This window comes from Arachis hypogaea, chromosome 12 (assembly GCF_003086295.3).
Source record: "Arachis hypogaea cultivar Tifrunner chromosome 12, arahy.Tifrunner.gnm2.J5K5, whole genome shotgun sequence".
NCBI classification, from domain to species: domain Eukaryota; kingdom Viridiplantae; phylum Streptophyta; class Magnoliopsida; order Fabales; family Fabaceae; genus Arachis; species Arachis hypogaea.
The window spans coordinates 84339230-84346435 of NC_092047.1; the positions used below are offsets into that span (position 1 = coordinate 84339230).

The following is a 7206-nucleotide window of genomic DNA, read 5'->3' on the forward strand; positions in this document are numbered from 1 at the left end:
CACCTACCTCATCATCTCTCTTTCCATTCATGATCATCCCTTCTGTTATCCATTTACCACTCACATCCATACACCCACTACCTTCAAAATTCAACATCTCTCCCCCACCCAATCCCACCCATATGGCCGACTACACACTCCCATCCATCTCCTCCATATCTTCTTCATTCTTTCTTCTTTTGCTCGAGGGCGAGCAACATTCTAAGTTTGGTGTGGTAAAAGCATAGCTTTTTTGTTTTTCCATAACCATTGATGGTACCTAAGGCCAGAGAGGCCTCTAGAAAGAGGAAAGGGAAGACAAAAGCTTCCATCAAGGGTCTATAGCTCAGTGGTAGAACATTTGACTGCAAATCAAGAGATCCCTGAGATACCTCAGGGGATACATTTTCTTCCACACAATTATTGGAAGCAACTAAGGGTGGAACATCAAGAGCACTCCATCATCCTTCATGAAATCAAAGAAGATCTAAAAGCAATGAAGGAGGAGCAGCAAAGACAAGGAAGAGACATAGAAGAGCTCAAGGACATCACTAAGGTGGATTCATTCCTTGTTCTTATTTCTTCTGTTTTTTGTTTTCTATGTTATGTGCTTATCTGTGTTTGTGTCTTCACTACATGATCATTAGTAGTTAGTAACTCTGTCTTAAAGTTATGAATGTCCTATGAATCCATCACCTCTCTTAAATGAAAAATGTTTTAATTCAAAAAAACAAGAAGTACATGAGTTTCGAATTTATCCTTGAACTTAGTTTAATTATATTGATGTGGTGACAATGCTTCTTGTTTTCTGAATGTATGCTTGAACAGTGCATATGTCTTTTGAAGTTGTTGTTTAAGAATGTTAAATATGTTGGCTCTTGAAAGAATGATGACTAGGAGACATGTTATTTGATAATCTGAAAAATCATAAAAATGATTCTTGAAGCAAGAAAAAGCAGCAAAGAACAAAGCTTGCAGAAAAAAAAAAGAAGAAAAAAAAATAGGCGAAAAAAAAATAGAAAGAAAAAGAAAAAGCAAGCAGAAAAAGCCAATAACCCTTAAAACCAAAAGGCAAGGGCAAATAAAAAGGATCCCAAGGCTTTGAGCATCAGTGGATAGGAGGGCCTAAAGGAATAAAATCCTGGTCTAAGCGGCTAAACCAAGCTGTCCCTAACCATGTGCTTGTGGCGTGTAGGTGTCAAGTGAAAACTTGAGACTGAGCGGTTAAAGTCAAGGTCCAAAGCAAAAACAACGAGTGTGCTTAAGAACCCTGGACACCTCTAATTGGGGACTCTAGCAAAGCTGAGTCACAATCTGAAAAGGTTCACCCAATTATGTGTCTGTGACATTTATGTATCCGGTGGTAATACTGGAAAACAAAGTGCTTAGGGCCACGGCCAAGACTCATAAAATAGCTGTGTTCAAGAATCATCATACTGAACTAGGAGAATCAATAACACTATCTGAACTCTGAGTTCCTATAAGATGCCAATCATTCTGAACCTCAATGGATAAAGTGAGATGCCAAAACTATTCAAGAGGCAAAAAGCTATAAGTCCCGCTCATATGATTGAAGCTCTATTTCATTGATAGTTTGGAATTTGTAGTATATTCTCTTCTTTTTATCTTATTTGATTTTCAGTTGCTTGGGGACAAGCAACAATTTAAGTTTGGTGTTGTGATGAGCGGATAATTTATACGCTTTTTGACATTGTTTTTAGTATGTTTTTAGTAGGATCTAGTTACTTTTAGGGATATTTTTAATAGATTTTGTGTTAAATTCACATTTCTGGACTTTACTATGAGTTTGTGTGTTTTTCTGGGATTTCAGGTATTTTCTGGCTGAAATTGAGGGACTTGAGCAGAAATCAGATTCAGAGGTTGAAAAAGGACTGTTGATGCTGTTGGATTCTGACCTCCCTGCACTCAAAGTGGATTTTCTGGAGCTACAGAACTCTAAATGGCGCGCTCCCAATTGCGTTGGAAAGTAGACATCCAGGGCTTTCCAGCAATATATAATAGTCCATACTTTGGCCAAGAATTGACGACGTAAACTGGCGTTCAACGCCAGCCTTCTGCCCAAATCTGGCGTCCAGCGCCAGAAAAGGATCCAAAACCAGAGTTGAACGCCCAAACTGGCACAGAAACTGGCGTTCAACTCCACAAATGGCCTCTGCACGTGCTACACTTAAGCTCAGCCCAAACACACACCAAGTGGGCCCCGGAAGTGGATTTATACATCAAATACTTACTCATGTAAACCCTAGTAGCTAGTTTATTATAAATAGGACCTCTTACTATTGTATTTGACATCTTTTGATCACCTTATGATCCTTTGATCACGTTTTAGGGGGCTGGCCATCTTGGCCATGCCTGGACCTTCACTTATGTATTTTCATACGGTAGAGTTTCTACACTCCATAGATTAAGGTGTGGAGCTCTGCTGTTCCTCAAAGATTAATGCAAAGTACTACTGTTTTCTATTCAATTCTTCTTATTTCGCTTCTAAGATATCCATTCGCACCCAAGAACGTGATGAAGGTGATGATTATGTGTGACGCTCATCATCCTTCCCCCTTATGAACGCGTGCCTGACAAACACTTCTGTTCTACATGAATTAAGCTAGAATGAGTATCTCTTAGATCTCCTAACCAGAATCTTCGTGGCGTAAGCTAGAATGATGGCGGCATTCAAGAGAATCCGGAAGGTCTAAACCTTGTCTGTGGTATTCTGAGTAGGATTCAATGATTGAATGACTGTGACGAGCTTCAAACTCGCGATTGTTGGGCGTTAGTGACAGACGCAAAAGGAGGGTGAATCCTATTCCAGCATGATCGGGAACCGACAGATGAATAGCCGTGCCGTGACAGGGTGCGTGAGCATATGATTCACTGAGAGGAGGGGATGTAGCCACTGACAACGGTGATGCCCTTGCATACAGCCAGCCATGGAAAGGAGTAAGACTGATTGGATGAAGATAGCAGGAAAGCAGAGGTTCAGAGGAACGAAAAGCATCTCCATTCGCTTATCTGAAATTCCTGCCAATGAATCTACATAAGTATCTCTATCCCTTTTATTGTTTATTTTAAATCTAATAAAGTATCATGTTTAAATCCGCCTGACTGAGATCTGCAAGGTGACCATAGCTTGCTTCAAGCCAACAATCTCTGTGGGATCGACCCTTACTCACGTAAGGTTTATTACTTGGACGACCCAGTACACTTGCTGGTTAGTTGAACGGAGTTGTGTCCACACATAGTAAAGAGCCATAATAATGATTCCATACAATAACAAAGAGTACTACATTAATGTGATCACAATTTCGTCCACCAAGTTTTTGGCGCCGTTGCCGGGGATTGTTTGAGTTTTCGGCAAGCTTTTGGTCCGGTAACATCAGTGCCAAGTCTGATCCGGCAACAACGCCAAGTTTTTGGCGCCGTTGCCGGGGATTGTTTGAGTTTGGACAACTGACGGTTCATCTTGTTGCTCAGATTAGGTGATTTTCTTTTTGTTTTCTTTTCAAAAATTTTTCAAAAATATTTCTAAAATTTTCTCATCTGTTTTCGAAAAAAAAAAAATAAAAAAATAAAAAATAAAAATGTTTTCAAAAATTTTATTCAAAATTTTTAAGAATGAATTCTAGTGTTTCATGAAGCATGTTGAAGCCTGGCTGGCTGTAAAGCCATGTCTAAATTCTTTTGGACTGAGGCTTCCAAACCATCAGAGGCAAGTTACATACTTGGTAAATGATGAGCAGCAATTTGCCATCAAGATCAATATACTCTGGTGTTAAATGCTGAAGCTTGGCTGGCCATTGGCCATGTCTAGTGTTTTGGACTGGAGCTTTCTTTGAAAGCTTGGCTGGCTAGTGAGCCATGTCTAATTCCTGGACTGAAGCTTTAGACTAATATGGCAAGATTCCTGGAATTCATATTAAAATTTTTGGAATCCTTATTTTTCTTTTTCATATAATTTTCGAAAAATATAACATAAAAATCCAAAAAAAAAAATTAGAAAATCATAAAAATCAAAAATATTTTTCTGTTTCTTGTTTGAGTCTTGAGTCATGTTATAAGTTTGGTGTCACTTGCATATGCATCTTGCATTTTTCGAAAATTTCATGCATTCATAGTGTTCTTCATGATCTTCAAGTTGTTCTTGGTAAGTCTTCTTGTTTGATCTTGATGATTTTTTGTTTTGTGTCTTTTCATGTTTATCATATGCATTCTTGAATTCTTAGTGCCTAAGCATTAAAGATTTCTAAGTTTGGTGTCTTACATGTTTTCTTTGCATCAAAAATTTTTCAAAAATATGTTCTTGATGTTCATCTTGACATTCAAAGTGTTCTTGGTGTTCATCTTGACATTCATCTCATTCATACATGCATTCATTGTTTTGATTCAAAAATTTCATGCATCGCATCTTTTTAGTGTTTTTCTCTCTCATCCTAAAAAATTTCAAAAATCAAAAAAATATCTTTCCTCTTTTCTCTCATCAAATTCGAAAATTTGGATTGACTTTTTCAAAAAATTTTTAAAATCAAATTGTTTCTCATGAGTCAAATCAAATTTTCAATTTGAAAATCTTATCTTTTTCAAAATCTTTTTCAAAAATCAAATCTTTTTCAAAATTATTAGTTATTTTCGAAAATTCCAAAAATATTTTTCAAAAATCTTTTTCTTATTTTTATACCAAATTTTCGAAAATAACATAAACAATTAATGTTTTGATTCAAAAATTTGAAGTTTGTTACTTGCTTGTTAAGAAAGATTCAAACTTTAAGTTCTAGAATCATATCTTGTGATTTCTTATGAATCAAGTCATTAATTGTGAATTTAAAAATCAAATCTTTTTTTCAAAACTAATTCCTATCATATCTTTTCAAAAATATCTTCTTATCTTATCTTTTTCAAAAATTTGATTTCAAAATATCTTCTCTAACTTCCTAACTTCCTATCTTTTCAAAATTTGTTTCAACTAACTAACTAACTTTTTGTTTGTTTCTTAACTTTTTCAAAACTACCTAACTAACTCTCTCTCTCTAATTTTCGAAAATATCTCCCCCTTTTTCAAAAATTTCTTTTTAATTAACTAATTATTTTTATTTTTTATTTTTGATTTCAAAAATTTTCGAAAATTACTAACATTTTTCAAAAACCATTTTCAAAAATCACTAACCCTTTTTCAAAATAATTTTCGAAAATTATCCCTCCCCCATCTCATTCTATTTATTCATTCATATCCTAACATCTCATCTCACCTCTCTTCCATTCTCACAGTTGTGTTTCTTCCATTATATTACATTCTTTGTCTCTCCCTCTTTTCTTCCACTCACAAAGGGATCCCTATACTGTGGTATAAAGGATCTCTATTATTATTATCATTTTTCTGTCCATTCTTCCTTGTCATATGAACAGGAGCAAGGATAAGAACATTCTTGTGGAAGCAGATCCAGAACCTGAAAGGACTCTGAAGAGAAAATTAAGAGAAGCTAAAATACAACAATCCAGAGATAACCTTTCAGAAATTTTTGAACAGGAAGAGGAGATGGCAGCCGAAAATAATAATAATATAAGGAAGATGCTTGGTGACTTTACTGCACCTAATTCCAATTTACATGGAAGAAGCATCTCCATTCCTGCCATTGGAGCAAACAACTTTGAGCTGAAACCTCAATTAGTTTCTCTAATGCAGCAGAACTGCAAGTTTCATGGACTTCCATCTGAAGATCCTTTTCAGTTCTTAACTGAATTCTTGCAGATATGTGATACTGTTAAGACTAATGGAATAGATCCTGAAGTCTACAGGCTCATGCTTTTCCCTTTTGCTGTAAGAGACAGAGCTAGATTATGGTTGGATTCTCAACCTAAAGATAGCCTGAACTCTTGGGATAAGCTGGTCACGGCTTTCTTAGCCAAGTACTTTCCTCCTCAAAAGCTGAGCAAGCTTAGAGCTGATGTTCAAACCTTCAAACAGAAAGAAGGTGAATCTCTCTATGAAGCTTGGGAAAGATACAAACAGTTGACCAAAAAGTGTCCTTCTAACACGCTTTCAGAATGGACCATCCTGGATATATTCTATGATGGTTTATCTGAGCTATCAAAGATGTCACTGGACACTTCTGCAGGTGGATCCATTCACCTAAAGAAAACGCCTGCAGAAGCTCAAGAACTCATTGACATGGTTGCTAATAACCAGTTCATGTACACTTCTGAAAGGAATCCTGTGAGTACTGGGACGCCTATGAAGAAGGGAGTTCTTGAGGTTGATACTCTGAATGCCATATTGGCTCAGAATAAAATATTGACTCAGCAAGTCAATATGATTTCTCAGAGTCTGCATGGAATGCAAGCTGCATCCAACAGTACTCAAGAGGCATCTTCTGAAGAAGAAGCTTATGATCCTGAGAACCCTGCAATAGCAGAGGTAAATTACTTAGGTGAACCTTATGGAAACACCTATAACTCAACATGGAGAAATCATCCAAATTTCTCATGGAAGGATCAAAAGCCCCAACAAGGCTTTAATAATGGTGGAAGAAACAGGTTTAGCAATAGCAAGCCTTTTCCATCATCAACTCAGCAACAGACAGAGAACTCTGAACAAAATGCTTCTAATTTAGCAAATCTAGTCTCTGATCTATCTAAGGCCACTGTAAGTTTCATGAATGAAACAAGGTCTTCCATTAGAAATCTGGAAGCACAAGTGGGCCAGCTGAGTAAAAGGATCACTGAAATCCCTCCTAGTACTCTCCCAAGCAATACAGAAGAGAATCCAAAAGGAGAGTGCAAGGCCATTGACATAAGCGCCATGGCCAAACCTGTAAGGAAAGGAGAGGACGTGAATCCCAAGGAGGAAGACCTCCTGGGACGTCCAGTGATCAATAAGGAGCTTCCCTCTGAGGAACCAAAGGACTCTGAGGCTCATCTAGAGACCATAGAGATTCCATTGAACCTCCTTATGCCCTTCATGAGCTCGGCTGAGTATTCCTCTTCTGAAGAGAATGAGGATGTTACTGAAGAGCAAACTGCCAAGTTTCTTGGTGCAATCATGAAGCTGAATGCCAAATTATTTGGCATTGATGCTTGGGAAGTTGAACCTCCCTTGTTCATCAATGAACTAAGTGATCTGGATCAGCTGACATTGCCTCAGAAGAGACAGGATCTTGGAAAGTTCATAATACCTTGTACCATAGGCACCATGATCTTTAAGGCTCTGTGTGACCT

At 37.2% G+C, this 7206-nt stretch overlaps 1 non-coding gene across 1 annotated transcript; it reads right to left on the reverse strand.

Moving 5' to 3' along the window:
• Positions 1–5923: 5923 nt before the first annotated feature.
• Positions 5924–6031, reverse strand: LOC112731265 (small nucleolar RNA R71). Its single transcript, XR_003167052.1, has one exon. It is a non-coding gene; the product is annotated as a small nucleolar RNA R71 (small nucleolar RNA).
• Between the last annotated feature and the right edge of the window lie 1175 nt (positions 6032–7206).